This window comes from Panthera onca, chromosome D4 (assembly GCF_046562875.1).
Source record: "Panthera onca isolate mPanOnc1 chromosome D4, mPanOnc1 haplotype 2, whole genome shotgun sequence".
Classification (NCBI taxonomy): Eukaryota; Metazoa; Chordata; class Mammalia; order Carnivora; family Felidae; genus Panthera; species Panthera onca.
The window spans coordinates 79192110-79210133 of record NC_138351.1 but is presented as its reverse complement, the minus strand read 5'-3'; the positions used below and the strand labels follow the sequence as shown (position 1 = coordinate 79210133).

The 18024-nt window shown below is 39.0% G+C and overlaps 1 long non-coding RNA gene across 1 annotated transcript in view; it reads left to right on the top strand.

Annotated features, from left to right (window-relative positions):
- The window catches only part of LOC132663806 (uncharacterized), a 43732-nt gene that overhangs the window by 10660 nt on the left and 15048 nt on the right, over nt 1-18024 (top strand). The window lies entirely within an intron of this gene.

The following is an 18024-nucleotide window of genomic DNA, read 5'->3' as shown; positions in this document are numbered from 1 at the left end:
AGGGATTGCTCTTGTGACCATCAAAATGTCATAATTTCATATCACCTCCCTGGGTCTTGATTTTCTTTTTTGTTAAATGAGGTAGCCCTTTGATTAATGATATGCACAATAGTAACAGTAGAACAATATTTAAGGAGCTTTCACTATATGCCAAAACTATTCTAAACACTATATATGTATTTACTCAAAACTCAGCTTATGCTGTATGTACCATTGTCTCAATTCTGAGGTTGAGAGAAATGACACCTAGAGAGAGTGAGCTTCTCATCCCAGGGCACACCACTGGCAGAGCTGGGATGTGATTTCAGACATTGTGGGTTGTTTTGTTTTGCTTTGTTTTGCTTTTAGAGAGAGAGATAGATGGGCACTTGGGTGGCTCAGTCGGCTGAGTGTCCGACTTCAGCTCAGGTCATGATCTCATGGTTCTTGGGTTCAAGCCCCACATCAGGTTTGCTGCTATCAGCCTGTCAGCAGGGAGACCTGTTCAGATCCTCTGTCTTCCTCTCTCTCTCTGCCACTCCCCCACTCACTCTCTCTCTCTCTCTCTCAAAAAATAAACAAAACATTAAAAGAAAATTAGAGAGAGAGAGCAAAAGTGCAGGGAGAGGAGCAGAGGGAGAAAGGGAAAATCTCAAGCAGGCTCCACACAGAGTGCAGAGCCTGACATGGGGCTCATCTTGGGGCTCAATCCCACGACCCTGGAGTCATGACCTGAACCAAAATCAGGAGCTGGACACTCAACAGACTGAGCCATCCAGGTGCCGCTGATTTCAGATATTGTGACTTCAGGGCGTCTTCTCTAACTTCTCCAGCACCTTGCCTAATATTATGTGCCAACAGAATAACACGGAGCCTGGAAACAGACTCTTTGCAGGCCTATCTCTTGGTGTTAGGAATATGTCTTACCCTCCAAAAAAAGTCTTATAATTATCTTATGGAGAGAAATCCCCGATGCCACTGGCCGCTTCTCTTGATATTTTTACCTGCAAGGCTAGGAGGGAAATTGCTTCAATTTGAGGCAAAGAAAACAGCATTTGTAGAGAAACTTCTGAGGAGGGAGCCATGGAGCCATAGATTGTATCAAAGTGGAAGAGACAAGAGAGCCCATCCAGATCATTTCTCTCAACTTTAAGATGGTGAAACTAAGATACAAAGGTGGGGAGAGTCTAACCCAAGCTCACACAGTAAGAAAGGAGCAGAATAGGGGCTGGGACCCTCCTGATTCCCAGTCCATGCCCTCTCTTATGCTACATGCTCGGTCAGCATTGGACACAGAACTTAGCATGGCATTGAGCCCCTGCTGTGATTTTTTATGTGCATGGGATTAAAACACGATGATCAAAATACTAATATATTTTCATTTACAGATTGGAAAAGCTGGCTTTGAATAAGGTGGAACACCTGTATTGAAACAAACACTTGGTTAATTGCTTAGTCCAAGGTTGGGTACGCAGCAGATATTTGATCAATACTCTTAAGTTAGACTGAATGTCTTGGATAGCATTCATATGACTCTTTCGTTCATCTCCTAATTGTCTCTTCCATCTCAAATCCTCAACAGTCAATGCTTTAAGGACACAATCTGATGTCCCCATTATTTTTGAATCAGCAAATGGATCATATGCCATTTGATGAGCAACTTGGAATCAAAAAGACTCCTCCTATGCTGTCATTGAAAGGAGGCCTTAACACAATTCGTGGCTTGTAACAACTCTCCATAAACATTAGCTACTAGCATTGTTGCTCAGGGAACTCATAAGGGTCTCTGTGGATAAATGATGATGAATGAAGAATGCCTATTTTCCCCAGGAAGCCCCCAAGTAAGGGAGAAATTGTCACATAACAAATAATTATAACATTACAATTATTAATGATGAAATCACACAGGTGGAAATCACACATGCACATACTTCTGTTCAAAAACTGATGTTTTCATGAAGTTCTAAATTATCCAAGCCCTATGCTTTCTCCTTGTGGTTTTCTCTTACTGGAGTAACTTTCCTTGCCCCTGCTCACCTATCAAAACCCTATTGAGCATTTCCTCCCTGTGAGCCTCACTTTGAGCTTGCTTCCACAGCTTTGAATAATTAACCAACTACCCTCTTTTAGAATCCACCTGTCTTTTACAAGCAGCGATGAAGTTCCACACTAGGAAGGGGCTGATTCCTGGAGATTATTCATGCTGAATTTCAGAACTTAGTTTGTAGACTGAATGCAACAGGGATCCTTCATTGGGTTTCAAATGAGATTTGTGTTTTAGAAAGATGTTGCTGCCAGCAACATAGTTATCAGAAAGGAAGGCAGAAGTTGCAAAGGGGAGGGAAGTATTGGGAGGCTATTGGTATAACATAGACATGACCCAGGATTCCCACCTGTATATACCCAAAGGAAACGAAAACAAAATACTGAAGAGATATCTGACTGCCACGTTCATTGCATTTTTCACAATAGCTACGATATGGAAAAACCTAAGCAATGGATAAAGAAGATATGGACAAATGGATAAAGAAGATATGATATATATATATAACTGTATGATATATATAACTGCATATATATATACATATATATGTATATATATATATATATATATATATATATGAACACATATCATATGGAATATTCGTCATAATGGAGTATTATCCAGTCATGAGAAATAAGGAAATCCTGCCATCTGCAACAACATGGATGGAATTTGAGGGCATGGATGATAAGTGAAATAAGCCAGACAGAGAAAGGTCAAAACTGCGTGGTATCAGTTACACATGGAATCTAGAAAAAAATGAGTAAAATTCACAGAAACAGTAGAATGTAGTAGAAAGTTGTTGCCAGGGGCTGGAGGTTGGAGAAATAGAGAGGTAAAAGGGTACGGGTATAAGATGAATGAGGTCTGAATATCTAATGTATAAAATGTATGGCTATAGTGGATAATTGTGTTGCATATTGAAATGTGCTCAGTAGAACTTAAATGTGCTCACACACAAAAAAGGTAAATATGCAAGGTGATGGCTGTGCTAATAAATGGGGGGATCTTTCACAATGCATAGGTATATCAAATCATCACAATGTACATTTAATTATCTTGCAATTTTGCCAATTATACCTCAATAAAGCTGAACAAGAAGTATTGTCTTTAGAACGGATTTAGAAAAATATATAATTTAGGTTTAGCGGTTTATCTTGTGCTTACTTAAATCCTGTGGATATTGTCTTGAACATTTCAGTACTGAAATCAAGACAATAAAGAATCGGGAAAATTTAAAAACAAATTTTTTTTTAAAGAAGTAACATAGGCAAGAGATAACGGAGGCCCGAATAAATGGTGGAAGAGGGGAGAGACAGACAGAAACTTAGGAAATGCACCTGACAGGACTTGGTGGGAGATTAGACGGAGGAGCTGAGTGGGGGTGAGCGGGAACCCTCCTTCCGCGGGGTGATGAAACGTGTATCCCAGCAGCCTCCTCCCCTCTCTTTTGGTGCCACCTTCCTTCCAGCACTGGAATTCCACTGCCCCTCCTTGGTGGGGGCTGGAACCTGTGAAAGCAGATTGCTGTCTTTCCAGAGCCAGCTACGAATGGGGATCCTGGCAAAAACCTTTCTCCTCCACCTCTCAAACCTGCGGTGTTTATCACTTGAGCTATTTGTCTTTGCCGAGCGAACATGACCATCTGTTACTATAACCCAACTATGAAAAAGAGATGCTTTTATTTTTCCCTATGTCATTTTGTACTGCTGGGGTGACACCTCAAGGAAGAAAAAAAGGCAGAAAGCAACAACAAACGGCATCAGTGATGAAAAGGGCGAGTCAAGGCTTCCATTCCTCACACATTTTGCAAGTAGCCACATAAAAGGACCCACGAAATGTGTGGTAATATCAGTGCAGATAGTTATCCAGCTGTCCGTGCACATCGTAGCCCTTACAAGTGACTTTTTTTCTTAAATCCTTTCCTTTTTTTTTTTTTTTAATCTCCTCATCTGGCAACAAATGTTATGAAAGCAGGCTCCAAGGTCAATAACTTTTCTGAGTCTCTCTTTAACACAGAGTACCTTAGCCCAGATTATTTAACTTGTCAACTCAACCTCCCTGCAATACAAACTCAACCTACTTTTCCTTCAAAAACTTCCACTTTTCCTCCTCAGGTATGGAAAGCCCGTACCAAATGCAATTACCGCTAATTCTCAGGACAAGGGATGTTCTTTTCTAGATCTGTTTTCTTAGTGCAGAATATCCTTTTCCTGCGTCCCCTCTTGACTCTCAGCTCCAGCCTCACTGACCTCGTTTCCATTCCATAAGGGAGCCACGCTCCCTCTCTCTTCAGGACCCTTCCTCTCCCTCACTTCCCCCCCCCCCCCTAACCCAGTTAATGCAGATGTCAGCCCAGGTATCGCTTCACGAAGGCAGTAAGGCTTCCCCGATCATCCTTCACCATCCCCACCGAGTTCTGTCAACTCACACTGTACTTTTCTTATTACATAACGGCTATAGTTATTTGTAATAACATACATACGTAATTATTTGATTCATAGCTATGTCTTCTGTAGACTGTAAGCTCCATAATTCCCACCAGTGCATACAATAGCATCGTGCCGGGTACACAGTAAGATCTCAATGTGTACATAGTGAATAAATGAAACGTTAGAAAAGTTAATGGACTAATAAATGGATGTAAAAAATCTTACTTGCTCCTGGGGTGCCTGGGTGGCTCAGTCAATTAAGCGTCTGATTTCAGCCTACGTCATGATTTCACGGTTCCTGAGTTCAAGCCCGGCATCGGGCTCTCTGCTGTCAGCACAGAGCCTGCTTCCGATCCTCTGTCCACCTTTCTCTCTCTGCCCCTCCCCTGCTCACCCTCTCTCTCTCTCTCTCTCTCTCTCTCTCTCGAAAATAAATAAACATTAAAAAAAATCTTGTTTGCTCCTCAAGGACCATCTCAAATGCCATCTCCCCTATACAGCTTTATCTTATGCTTCCTGATAGCCACAATCTTAAAAGTGTTGAAAGTGATTTCTCAGTCATTTGGACACTTAAAACATTTTTGTTGTAGCTCCCTTGTGAAATGTTTGGGAGATGGCTTCTGTTGCAACAGGGGTGCTATTTTTGACTTTCTGATTAATGGCAGATTCTAAAGCAAAAGCTTCCCTCAAAAAAAAAATGGGCTTCCCTTTTATTTTCTGGGGTTAGGCAAAGATAAGGCTTCTGAAAGCTTTTCCGGCCTCATCCATTAAGTAGAGCCCTCTAAAACACCTCTGAGGTATGTTCGGATTTTGTGTACTTATTTAAGTGCTTCATTTAAAGATAAGGAATCTGTGATCCCTACAAGTCATCAGCAACTTCATGGCCGAGTTTGGGCAAGAACCCAGGTCTGCTGACTTCTAGTCTAATCGTTTCTTTTTTTTTTTTTTTTTTTTTTTTAATTTTTTTTTTTAACGTTTATTTATTTTTGGGACAGAGAGAGACAGAGCATGAACGGGGGAGGGGCAGAGAGAGAGGGAGACACGGAATCCGAAGCAGGCTCCAGGCTCCGAGCCATCAGCCCAGAGCCCGACGCGGGGCTCGAACTCACGGACCATGAGATCGTGACCTGAGCTGAAGTCGGATGCTTAACCGACTGAGCCACCCAGGCGCCCCTAATCGTTTCTTTAATATCTGTTTATTTTTGTATAAAAACAAACAGATATGGCTGAGAGAGAGACAGGGAAAAAAAGACAGCTTATGTATTACCTTCGATTGCAACACATACCTAAAATGGGACAGACATAGACACTATTTATCCTGGATGGTGGATTCCAAGTTTAATAAAGCAAGCCTTCTTGCCAAAAACTGGCAGGATGATTCTCTATAAAGTTGCAAAGAATCGCTAAATTAGCCACATTCATCACACATTGACATGTTCCTGGGATGACACAACACCACGAACAAGAGGCCCTAATTTAGATGTCATTAATAACCAAAACAGATCTGACGAAGCAGAATACTCATGCAAAGACTTTCACAATTTTAGAGCTTGAACTTGCTTTGGAATCAGTACATATTTTACTTTAATATATATGTGCAGGACAGATGGTAATTGAGGCTGTCTTAGGTTCAATCCATTTTAGCAAGACGGCATGGTTTGTTGGGAAGACGTCTGCTCTGCCACCAATTTGCTGTGTAAACTTGGACAAGTCGACTCTCTTCTCGCTTTGCCATTCGTAAAATAAACTCTTGGATTTCAGCTTAATGGATAGTTTCTCCATAAATAACCCAAAGTCTGTGCAGTTCACTTGAGCACACAGTTAAGTCCTACAGTGTGAAAGGCACTGTAGCTGGTGGCTTAGACACAGGTGAGCAAAGCCTAATTCCTGACTTCAAGGTGCTCAGAGCCTAAAGAACAGGGCTGATCTATAAATAGCCACCTTAAATGAGAGTAATAGAAAACAAGGGAAACTCGATGCCATGCCAGGAAACAGAAAGAACTTATAACTCTGGGGGCGCCTGGGTGGCGCAGTCGGTTAAGCGTCCGACTTCAGCCAGGTCACGATCTCACGGTCCGTGAGTTCGAGCCCCGCGTCAGGCTCTGGGCTGATGGCTCAGAGCCTGGAGCCTGTTTCCGATTCTGTGTCTCCCTCTCTCTCTGCCCCTCCCCCGTTCATGCTCTGTCTCTCTCTGTCCCACAAATAAATAAACGTTGAAAAAAAAAAAAAAATTAAAAAAAAAAAAAAAAAAGAACTTATAACTCTGGATAGAGAGGAGCCATTTAAATGGCTGAAATAATGCGATGTGGAACTCTTTGCCAATATACTCTAAAATATCTAGAACATTATTCTCTAAATAAATACAAATTATCAAGGTTGATGGAAGCATATGTTCAAAGTCTGAAACGCATAGTGATCATAGGCGAAATGTGCAAATCATCCAAGCAATATAGAGACAGTGCAGAGCTCAGAATTTTTAATGGAAAGATTTCTAAATCTTTAAGAAACCCAGTTCCTATGTAACTTCTAGACTCCCTAAGTGCCTAAAAATGGAGGGATGCTTTTTAATATATTTTATGAACTTGTAATAAAAACTATACTTATTCCTGGGGCGCCTGGGTGGCGCAGTCGGTTGAGCATCCGACTTCAGCCAGGTCACGATCTCGCGGTCCGTGAGTTTGAGCCCCGCGTCAGGCTCTGGGCTGATGGCTCGGAGCCTGGAGCCTGTTTCCGATTCTGTGTCTCCCTCTCTCTCTGCCCCTCCCCCGTTCATGCTCTGTCTCTCTCTGTCCCAAAAATAAATAAAAAACGTTGAAAAAAAAAATTAAAAAAAAAAAAACTATACTTATTCCAAAATGTGAGAAATATAGTATATAATTTTATCTACACTTAGAAATGGAAACCAGCATGAAGAAAATGCTATTCAATCAGTACCGAATGGGGCACCTGGGTGGCTCCGTTGGTTGAGGGTCAGACTCTTGATTTGGCTTAGGTCATGATTTCATGGTTTATGAGGTCCAGCCCTGCATCAGGCTCCACGCTAGCAGTGCGGAGTCTCTCTGGGATTCTCCTCTCTCTCTCAGAATAAATAAACTTTAAAAAATAAATAAATCAGGACCATGACTGCCAGTAATAGCCACATGATGAGGACAGGTGATTTCTTAGACAGATCATAATGATAAAAACTGGACTAAATGAACAACCACCACCATTTGGAGACACTACAAAACAGTACACAGCAGCTCAGAATGGGGGAAGAGGTTATACCTAGAGACTGCCACTGAGCCACAAAAGAACTGTGATGCCACGGCTTTCTTACCTACCAGTGCTGCACGGCCCATACAGAGCTCCAGCTGTAGGAAAGTGGAAGCCTTCTCGGCTGGATGTGTTAGAGGCATGAATGAAAACTGTTTCAGGAAGCAGAAAAGTAAGGGAGAAGCCTTAACTCATGAAAACCACAGAGAGCACTGAGCCCCTAAAAAGCTAGGTATGAAGTCTGCCCCAAACTTCCGCTGACCACTAAGGAGCTCCGTGTCTAAAAAAGCAATAGCCTGAGGCCAAAGACCCTGAAAAAAGATAAGAGTTGCTGCAACCACAGGGAGAGAGCACTCAGTGTGACAACAGCCAAGTTAAGTGTGGATTCAAACTGACAATACTCAGAAGAACACGACAGATTCCACAATCCCTATAACCAACTTTTCAACCAAAAATTACCAAAAATGCAAAAACCCAAAAAGTATGAGCAATATGTAAGAAAACAAACAAAGCCATAAAACCCAGTCAATGGAAACTGACTGAGTGCATTCACCTTCTGGATTGTTGCAGGCAAAATCATCAGCACGACTAATATAAATGCATTCAAAGATTTAAGGGGAAATAAGTTTGGGGCTCCTGGGTGGCTCAGTCTGATAAGCGTTCGACTTCGGCTGAGGTCATGATCTTGTGGTCCGTGGGTTTGAGCCCCGCCATCAGGCTCTGTGCTGATAGCTCAGAGCCTGGAGCCTGATTCTGATTGTGTGTCTCCCTCTCTCTCTCTGCCCCTCTCTTGCTCGTGCTCTGTGTCTCTCTCTCAAAAATAAACATTAATTTTTTTAAAAAGGAAATAAATTTGAAGAATTAAAAGGAAATGTATTAATGAGTGAATAGAGAAATCAAAACTATGAAAAGGAATTTTTAAAAAATCTAGATCTGAAAATACAACACCTAAGATGAAAACATAAATCATTAAATAGGCTTGATGATAGATTTGAGATGGCAGAAGAAAGAATCAGTAAATGTGAAGAAAGATCAATAGAAAGTGTCCAATCAAAATATCAGAGAAGAGAAACATGGAAAAATATATAAAAAGCCTCAGAGACCTATGGTCAGTATTGAGCAGTCCAACAAATGAACTCCCAGAATGAGAAGACAGAATGGGGCAGAAAAATAGTTGAAGATATAATGGTCAAAATTTCCCCCAACTGTAGAAGAAAACACATTAATTTACAGATCCAGGGATCTCAACAACCCCCAAGAAGTATACAGATGAAAAACAAAACTAAACAAAATGAAACGTGTAAGTAAATCACAGTAAAAATACTAAAAGTCAAAAAAAAAGAAAAATTGCAAGCAGGAAAAATAAAAACAACACATTACAAGCAGAGACACAATGGTGATTAACAGCTGAATTATCATCAGAAACAATGAAAGGCAGAAGATATTGGATTCAAATATTTAAAGTGTTGAAAGAAAAAAAAAGATGTTATAAAGACACTCTCAGATAAACAAAAACTGACAGAATTCATTGCTATCGTACACAATTTAAGGAAATGTTAGGAGAAATCTTCCAGGTTGAAAAGAAATTATATCAGATAGTGACTCGTGTATACAGGAAGGAATGAAGAACGCTGGAAATGGTAAAAGTATGTCTATATATATTTTTCTTCTTATGGCAGTTTAAGTCATCCAAGAATTAGATACCTCGATGGGTTTAGATGTGATCGATTATTTTAAGGAAATGTTTATGAAGAATTAATAAGGAGAGAAGTTGAGTAGGCAGAGAGCCTTGAGACTATAGTGCAGCTCCAGCATCTATGAATAAAGAGAACAAAAGATGGATGGAAATGTAACATAATAATTACATTAACAAAAGATGGATTGAAAAAGCTCGGCCCGCAGTACATTTCTGAGAAAATTTCAGCCAGGCTGCCTGTCAGAGTAATCCCACCTTGGGCAGAAATGCACCAGCACTCATTTTTCTGGCTTGCTCAGTCACTGGTTATGAGAAGCCTGGGGGAGGCATGACCTCAGTGTTCATGGGAACATCACTGGGAGGTGTCAGTTAACTATGCTCCCCTCGGCGTGTAGTTTTAAAGGAGATAAATCAATGCATCTCCACGGTCATCATACTTGATTCCTTTAAAGATACATGGCTATTTAAGGCAAAAATTGTATCATAAGCATTGTTGAGTGTAACATACCTGTGTAAGTATATAGATATAGATGTAGATATGTGTATAGAGAGCTACAGATAGGTGTTATAGATAATTTAGGTATATGGATAGGTTTTATAGGTAACACAGGTATTATCTCTATTGATTTACCTATCTATTCATATGGCAACATATATGGCAAAACACTCCATAGGATAGAAGGGGGTAATCAGAAATGTATTGTGGCCGGAATAATCTATTTTTTGTTTTAGCCAGAAGAAATCCAGTGTTAATTTTAAGTAGATTGTGATCATTTAAATAGATATATTGTAATTTCTAGATCAAGCAAGAATAAAAATGAAAGGAAATGTAGCCAAAATTCGGTTGTGGATTTCAAATGGTATACTAGAAAATATTTGCTTAACAAAAAGGGATGAAGAACAAAACAAGGAATACTTGAAAACAAATAATAAAACTGTTAGACCTAATTCCAACTATTTTAATAATTACATTAAGTGTAAATGAATTAAATATTCCAATCAAAACCTAGATTGCCAAATTCAATACAAATGTGAGATTCAACTATATGCTGTCTACAAGAGATACTCTTTAAATACAAAGACACAAATAAGTGGTAATTAAATTTACAGAGATAGGAATCTTGCATGCAGTAAGTGTAAGAAATCTATAGTAGTTATATTACTATCAAAGTAGACATTAAAACAAATATATTTCTAGAGAAAAGGAGAGATACTTTATAACAATGAAAGGACTACAATAAAAATATAAAAAGATATTATTTATAGATGTTTAACAAAAAGACTACAAATTGCATGAAGCAAAAACTGGCAAACTTTAAAGGAGAAATAGACAAACATTATATCTGAGATTTCTTTTGTTTTTAATTTTATTTTTTTTAATTTACATCCAAATTAGTTAGCATATAGTGCAACAATGATTTCAGGAGTAGATTCCTTAATGACCCTTACCCATTTAGCCCATTGCCCCTCCCACTTCCCCTCCAGTAACCCTCTGTTTTTTCTCCATATTTATGAGTGTCTTATGCTTGTCCCCTCCCTATTTTTATATCATTTTTGTTTCCCTTCCCTTATGTTCATCTCTTCTGTCTCTTAAAGTCCTCATATGAGTGAAGTCATATGATATTTGTCTTTCTCTGACAGACTAATTTCACTTAGCATAATACCCTCCAGTTCCATCCACGTCATTGTAAATGGCAAGATTTCATTCTTTTTGATTGCCAAGTAATACTCCATTGTATATACATATACCACATCTTCTTTATCCATTCACCCATCGATGGACATTTGGGCTCTTTCCATACTTTGGCTATTGTGGATAGTGCTGCTATAAACATGGAGGTGCATGTGTCCCTTCGAAACAGCACACCTCTATCCCATGGATAAATGCCTAGTGGTGCCATTACTGGGTCGTAGGGTAGTTCTATTTTTAATTTTTTGAGGAACCTCCATACTGTTTTCCAGAGTGGCTGCACCAGCTTGCATTCCCACCAAGAATGCAAAAGAGATCTCTTTCTCTGCAACCTCGCCAACATCTGTTGTTGCCTGAGATGTTAATGTTAGCCATTCTGACAGGTGTGAGGTGGTATCTCATTGTGGTTTTGGTTTGTATTTTCCCGATGATGAGTGATTTGAGCATTTTTTCATGTGTCGATTGGCCATCTGGATGTCTTCTTTGGAGAAGTGTCTATTCATGTCTTTTGTCCATTTCTTTACTGGATTATTTGTTTTTTGGGTGTTGAGTTTGATAAGTTCTTTATAGATTTTGGACACTAACCCTTTATCTGAAATGTCATTTGCAAATATCTTCTCCCACTCTGTCGGTTGCCTTTTAGTTTTGCTGATTGTTTCCTTTCCTGTGCAGAAGTTTTTTATTTTGATGAAATCCCAGTAGTTCATTTTTGCTTTTGTTTGCCTTGCCTCTGGAGACGTGTTGAGTTAGAAGTAACAGAAAGAGAAATCAAGGAGAAATCTGTTGTTGCAGCCAAGATCAAAGAGTTTTTTGCCTGCTTTCTCCTCAAGGATTTTGATGGCTTCCTGTCTTACATTTAGGTCTTTCATCCATTTTGAGTTTATTTTTGTGTATGGCATAAGAAAGTGGTCCAGGTTCATTCTTCTGCATGTCACTGTCCAGTTTTCCCAGCATTACTTGCTGGAGACTGTCTTTATTCCATTGGATATTCTTTCCTGCTTTGTCAAAGATTAGTTGGCCATACATTTGTGGGTCCATTTCTGGGTTCTCTATTCTGTTCCATTGATCTGAGTGTCTGTTCTTGTGCCAGTACCACACTGTCTTGATGATTACAGCTTTGTAGTGTAGCTTGAAGTCTGGGATTGTGATGCATCCTGCTTTGGTTTTCTTTTTCAAAATTGCTTTGGCTATTCGGGGTCTTCTCTGGTTCCATACAAATTTTAGGATTATTTGTTCTAGCTCTGTGAAGAATGCTGGTGTTATTTTGATAGGGATTGCATTGAATATGTAGATTGCTTTGGGTAGTGTTGACATTTTAACAATATTTGTTCTTTGTATCCAGGAGCATGAAATCTTTTTCCATTTTTTTGTGTCTTCTTCAATTTCTTTCATAAGATTTCTATAGTTTTCAGTATATAGATTTTTCACCTCTTTGGTTAGATTTATTCCTAGGTATTTTATGGTTTTTGGAGCAACTGTAAATGGGATTGGTTCCTTGATTTCTCTTTCTGTTGCTTCATTGTTGATGTATAGGGATGCAACTGATTTCTGTGCATGGATTTTATATCCTGCACTTTGTTGAATTCATGAATCAGTTCTAGCAGTTTTTTGGTGGATTGTTTAGGGTTTTCCATATAGGGTATCATGTCATCTGTGAAGAGTGAAAGTCTGACCTCCTCTTGGCCAATTTGGATGCCTTTTATTTCTTTGTGTTGTCTGATTACAGAGGCTAAGACTTCCAATACTATGTTGAATAACAGTGGCGAGAGTGGACATCCCTGTCTTGTTCTTGACCTTAGGGGGAAAGCTCTCAGTTTTCCCCATTGGGGATGATATTAGCATTGGGTCGTTCATATATGGCTTTTATGATCTTGAGGTATGATCCTTCTATCCCTACTTTCTTGAGGGTTTTTACCAAGAAAGGGTGTTGTATTTTGTCAAATGCTTTCTCTGCATCTATTGAGAGGATCATATAGTTCTTATCCTTTCTTTTATTGATATGATGAATCACGTTAATTGTTTTGCAGATATTGAACCAGCCCTGCATCCCAGGTATAAATCCCACTTGGTCGTGGTGAATAATTTTTTTAATGTATTGTTGAAGCCAGTTGGCTAATATCTTGTTGAGGATTTTTGCATCCATGTTCATCAGGGAAATTGGTCTCCTTTTTAGTGGGGTCTCTATCTGGTTTTGGAATCAAGGTAATGCTGGCTTCATAGAATGAGTTTGGAAGTATTCCTTCCATTTCTATTTTTTGGAAAAGCTTCAATACTATAGGTGTTAACTCTTCCTTAAATGTTTGGTAGAATTCCCCTGGAAAGCCATCTGGCCCTGGAGTCTTATTTTTTGGGAGATTTTTGATTACTAATATTGGGAGATTTTTAACTACTAATTCGATTTCCTTACTGGTCATGGGTCTGTTCAAATTTTCCATTTCTTCCTGTTTCAGTTTTGGTAGTATATATATCTAGGAATTTGTCCATTTCTTCCAGATTGCCCATTTTATTGGCATATAATTGCTCATAATATTCTCTTATCATTGTTTTTATTTCTGTTGTGTTGGTTGTGATCTCTCCTCCTTCATTCTTGACTTTATTTATTTGGGTCCTTTTTCTTTTTGATCAAACTGGCTAGTGGTTTATCAATTTAGGTAATTCTTTCAAAGAACCAGCTTCTGGTTTCATTGATCTGTTCTACTGTTTTTTTTGGTTTCAATAGCATTAATTTCTGCTCTAATCTTTATTATTTCCTGTCTTCTGCTGGTTTGGATTTTTATTTGTTGTTCTTTTTCCAGCTCTTTAAGGCATAAGGTTAGGTTGTGTATCTGAGATCCTTCTTCCTTCTTTAGGAAGGCCTGGATTGCTATATACTTTCCTCTTATGACCACCTTTGCTGCACCCCACAGGTTTGGGTTGTGGTGTTATCATTTTCATTGGATTCCATATACTTGTTAATTTCCTCTTTAACTTTTTGGTTGGCCCATTCATTCTTTAGTAGGATGTTCTTCAGTCTCCATGTATTTTTATGTTTCCAAATTTTTTCTTGTGGTTGATTTCGAATTTCATAGCATTGTGGTCTGAAAATATGCACGGGATGATCTTGGTCTTTTTGTACTTGCTGAGGGCTGATTTGTGTCCCACTATGTGGTCTGTTCTGAAGAACGTTCCATGTGCACTCAAGAAGAATGTATATTCTGCTGCTTTAGGAGAAATGTTCTGAATATATCTGTTAAGTCCACCTGGCCCAGTGTGTCATTCAAAGCCATTGTTTCCTTGTGGATTTTTTGATTACATGATCTGCCCATTGCTGTGAGTGGGATGTTGAAGTCTCCTACTATTATGGTATTACCATCAATGAGTTTCTTTATATTTATGATTAATTGATTTATATATTTGGGTGCTTCACATTTGGTGCATAAATGTTTACAATTGTTAGGTCTTCTTGGTGGATAGACCCCTTACTTATGATATAATACCCTTCTGCATTTCTTGATACAGTCTATTTTAAAGTCTAGATTGTCTTATATAAGTAGGCCTACTCTGGCTTTCTTTTGTTGACCATTAGCATGATAGATGGTTCTCCATCCCTTACTTTCAATCTGAAGGTGTCTTTAGGTCTAAAGTGGGTCTCTTGTAAAGAGCATATAGATGGATCTTGTTTTCTTATCCATTCTGTTACCCTATGTCTTTTGATTGGAGCATTGAGTCCATTGACATTTAGAGTAAGTACTGAAAGACATGAATTTATTGCCATTATGTTGCTTGTAGAGTTGGAGTTTCTGGTGGTGTTCTCTGGTCCTTTCTAATCTTTGTCACATTTGGTATTTATTTATTTATTTATTTATTTATTTGTATTTTAATCTTTTCTCCCTTCAGAGAGTCCCCCTTAAAATTTCTTGCAGGGCTGGTTTAGTGGTCACAAACTCCTTTAATATTTGTTTGTCTGGGAAACTTTTTATCTCTCCTTCTATTTTTAATGACAGCCTTGCTGGATAAAGAATTCTTGGCTGCATATTTTTCTGATTCAGCACATTGAATATACCCTGCCACTTCTTTCTGGCCTGCCAAGTTTCTGTGGCTAGGTCTGCTGCAAACCTGATCTGTCTTCCCTTGTAGGTTAAGGACTTTTTTTCCCCTTGCTGCTTTCATGATTCTCTCCTTGCCTGAGTATTTTGTGAATTTTATTATGATATGCCTTGTTGATGGTCAGTTTTTGTTGAACCTAATAGACCTCTGTGCTTCCTGGATTTTTATGTCTGTGTCTTTCCCCAGGTTAGTAAAGTTTTCCACTATGACTTGCTCACATAACCCTTCTACCCCTATTTCTCTCTCTTCCTCTTCTGGGATCCCTATGATTCTGATGTTGTTCCTTTTAATGAGCCACTGACTTCTCTAATTCTTAAATAGTGCTCTTTTGCCTTAGTCTCGCTCTTTTTTTCTGCTTCATTATTCTCCATAAGTTTGTCCTCTATATCACTGATTCTCTGTTCTGCCTCATCCATCCTTGCCACGGCAGCATCCATTCCTGATTGCAGCTCAGTTATAGCATTTTTATTTCATCCTGACTCATATTTACTTCTTTTATCTCCACAGAAAGGGATTCTAATCTATTTTCGACTCCAGCTAGTATTCTTATTATCGTCATTCTAAATTCTGGTTCAGACATCTTGCTTGTATCTGTATTGGTTAAGTCCCTGGCTGTCGTTTCTTCCTGCTCTTTCTTTTGGGGTGAATTCCTTCATTTTGTAATTTTGAAGGGAGAAAAGGAATTAATGAGGTAGAAAAATTAAAATTAAAATTAAAAAAATTAAAATTAAAAAATATTAAAATCAAAAAATTAAACACACACACACACACAACAATCGGATAAATGACACTAGATCCTAGGTGTGTTTTTGTTTGGGTGGTGAAAGTGGCTTGACAGATTAGAGAAAAAAGGGGAAAGAAGAAAAAGAAAGGAAATTGTTTGAAAATGTGAAAAAATGAATACACTGAAGTAGACTAAAATGAAATGATGGAAGTAAACTAGAATTTGAAAAAATTTACACAAAAGTAAAAAATATAGTAGAAAAAAAATTAAAGAAAAATATTTTTAATAAAAATTAAAAATAAAGATGACTTTTTTCTTTCTGTATTCAAGAGAAAGAAAAGAAATGAAAAAGAAAAAAGAAAAAAAGGAAATCCTTTCAAAATTTGAAAAAATGAATACACTGAAGTAGACTAAAATAAAATGATGGAAGTAAAATAGAATCTGAAAAAAATTACACAACAGTAAAAAATATAGTAAAAAAAGTAAAAATATTTTTAATAAAAATTGAAAATAAAAATGATTTTTTTCTCTTTATTCAAGAAAAAGAAAAGAAAAAAAAGAGAAAAAAAAGAAAGAAAATTGAATAGATGGACCTGCTAACAGACTGAAATAGGACTGAAATTACTTCATTTTCACATAGAAGTCAGACTATGAAGCACTTTATAGTCCATAAACTAAGCAGGCGGTGAGACTTCTGTTCTTGAAGAGCAAGGTTGGCCCAGTTGGGTGGGGCTTAGTGTAACGGCTCCCTTCTCCACTAGATGGCGCTACTAGCCTACTGGGGTGGATTGTTGTGGCGCTTGTAGGTGCAAATGCTCATGTGCAGGAGTAGCGAAAATGGCGTCATTCAGCTACCCAGTCTCTAGTATTGGAACTCTGTTCTCTCCCATCAGCAATTGTGCACCTGTCCTTTGTCTTCAGCTTTAGTCCACTCTCTGCTTTTACACTGTCCATGATCAAGCCCCAGTTAGTACCTCTCTCCTGACTTTTATCTCAGATACGGCTGTTTTCCCCGGCCCCTTACTTCTGAGGGACTGCAGCTTTGACCCGTTCCACCCCTCTGCAGAGGGTCTCACCAAGCAATGGCCAAATGCCGGCCGCACCCAAGAACGTTTGCAGGACTATGCTGCTGCCCATGCCCAGAGACTGCAGCCAGTGCCAGCCTGCCCCAGGAAAAGTTCATGAGATAGTATAGCAGCAGTGTTTCGGGATTATGGAAAATCACAAAATCACAACACACATCTGGCACCAGACTTCACCCTTAAGGACCTTGTTCCAGCACCAGTGAATGTGGCTGTTCTCTGGGGTCTGCTGTGACCAGGTGGCCTCAACAGTCTCTACCAAATGTCCTTCCAGCAGTGGAGCCGCTTCTCCCCGTGTGGCCCAAGACCCTCCCAGATCCCATTCAGCTCCTGGGGATTTGCCCTTCCCACCAGAGCACCACCAGTTATCGAGCTGCAGAACTGCAGACTCTGCGCTCCCCTTGTTTACAGTCTTAATGGAATTTAACCCCTCTCCTTTCTTCTTTCTCCCTTTTTAGTTTAGTCCCTGTGGCTGTTTCCAATTTTCCACTTTCTCTCCAGCTGCTTTTGGGGAGTGGTGCTTTTCCCGTATTCTCGCCATTGTCTCTGTCCTCTTTCCACACGCAAGAGCACCTCCCAGCACTCCGTGGCTTCTCTCTCCCCCAACTTCACCTCTCCGTGCTGTGTACCTGCTGAATTCTGTGTTTCAGGTTGTGCAGGTTGTTGTGTTAATCCTCAGATCAGTTTTCTAGGTGTGGATGGTTTAGTGTTGGTCTGGCTATATTTCACAAATGAGACACACACACAAAACTTCCATGTGAAGGGAAGCATCTTGGCTCCTTCTATATCTGAGATTTCAATAGTTGTCTCTCATTAACTGATAGAACAAACAGAAAGAAATTCACCAAGCATATGGAAGAAATTACTACTAAACTAATTGAACATTACTGATTAATTGAACTTACTTGATGTTTCTAGAATATTCCATCCCCAACAAGAGATTACACTCTCTTCCAGCATACATGGAACATTCACGAACACAGGTAATTGTTTAGACCATAGGAGTCTCAATAAATTTAAAATAATAAGTTTATAC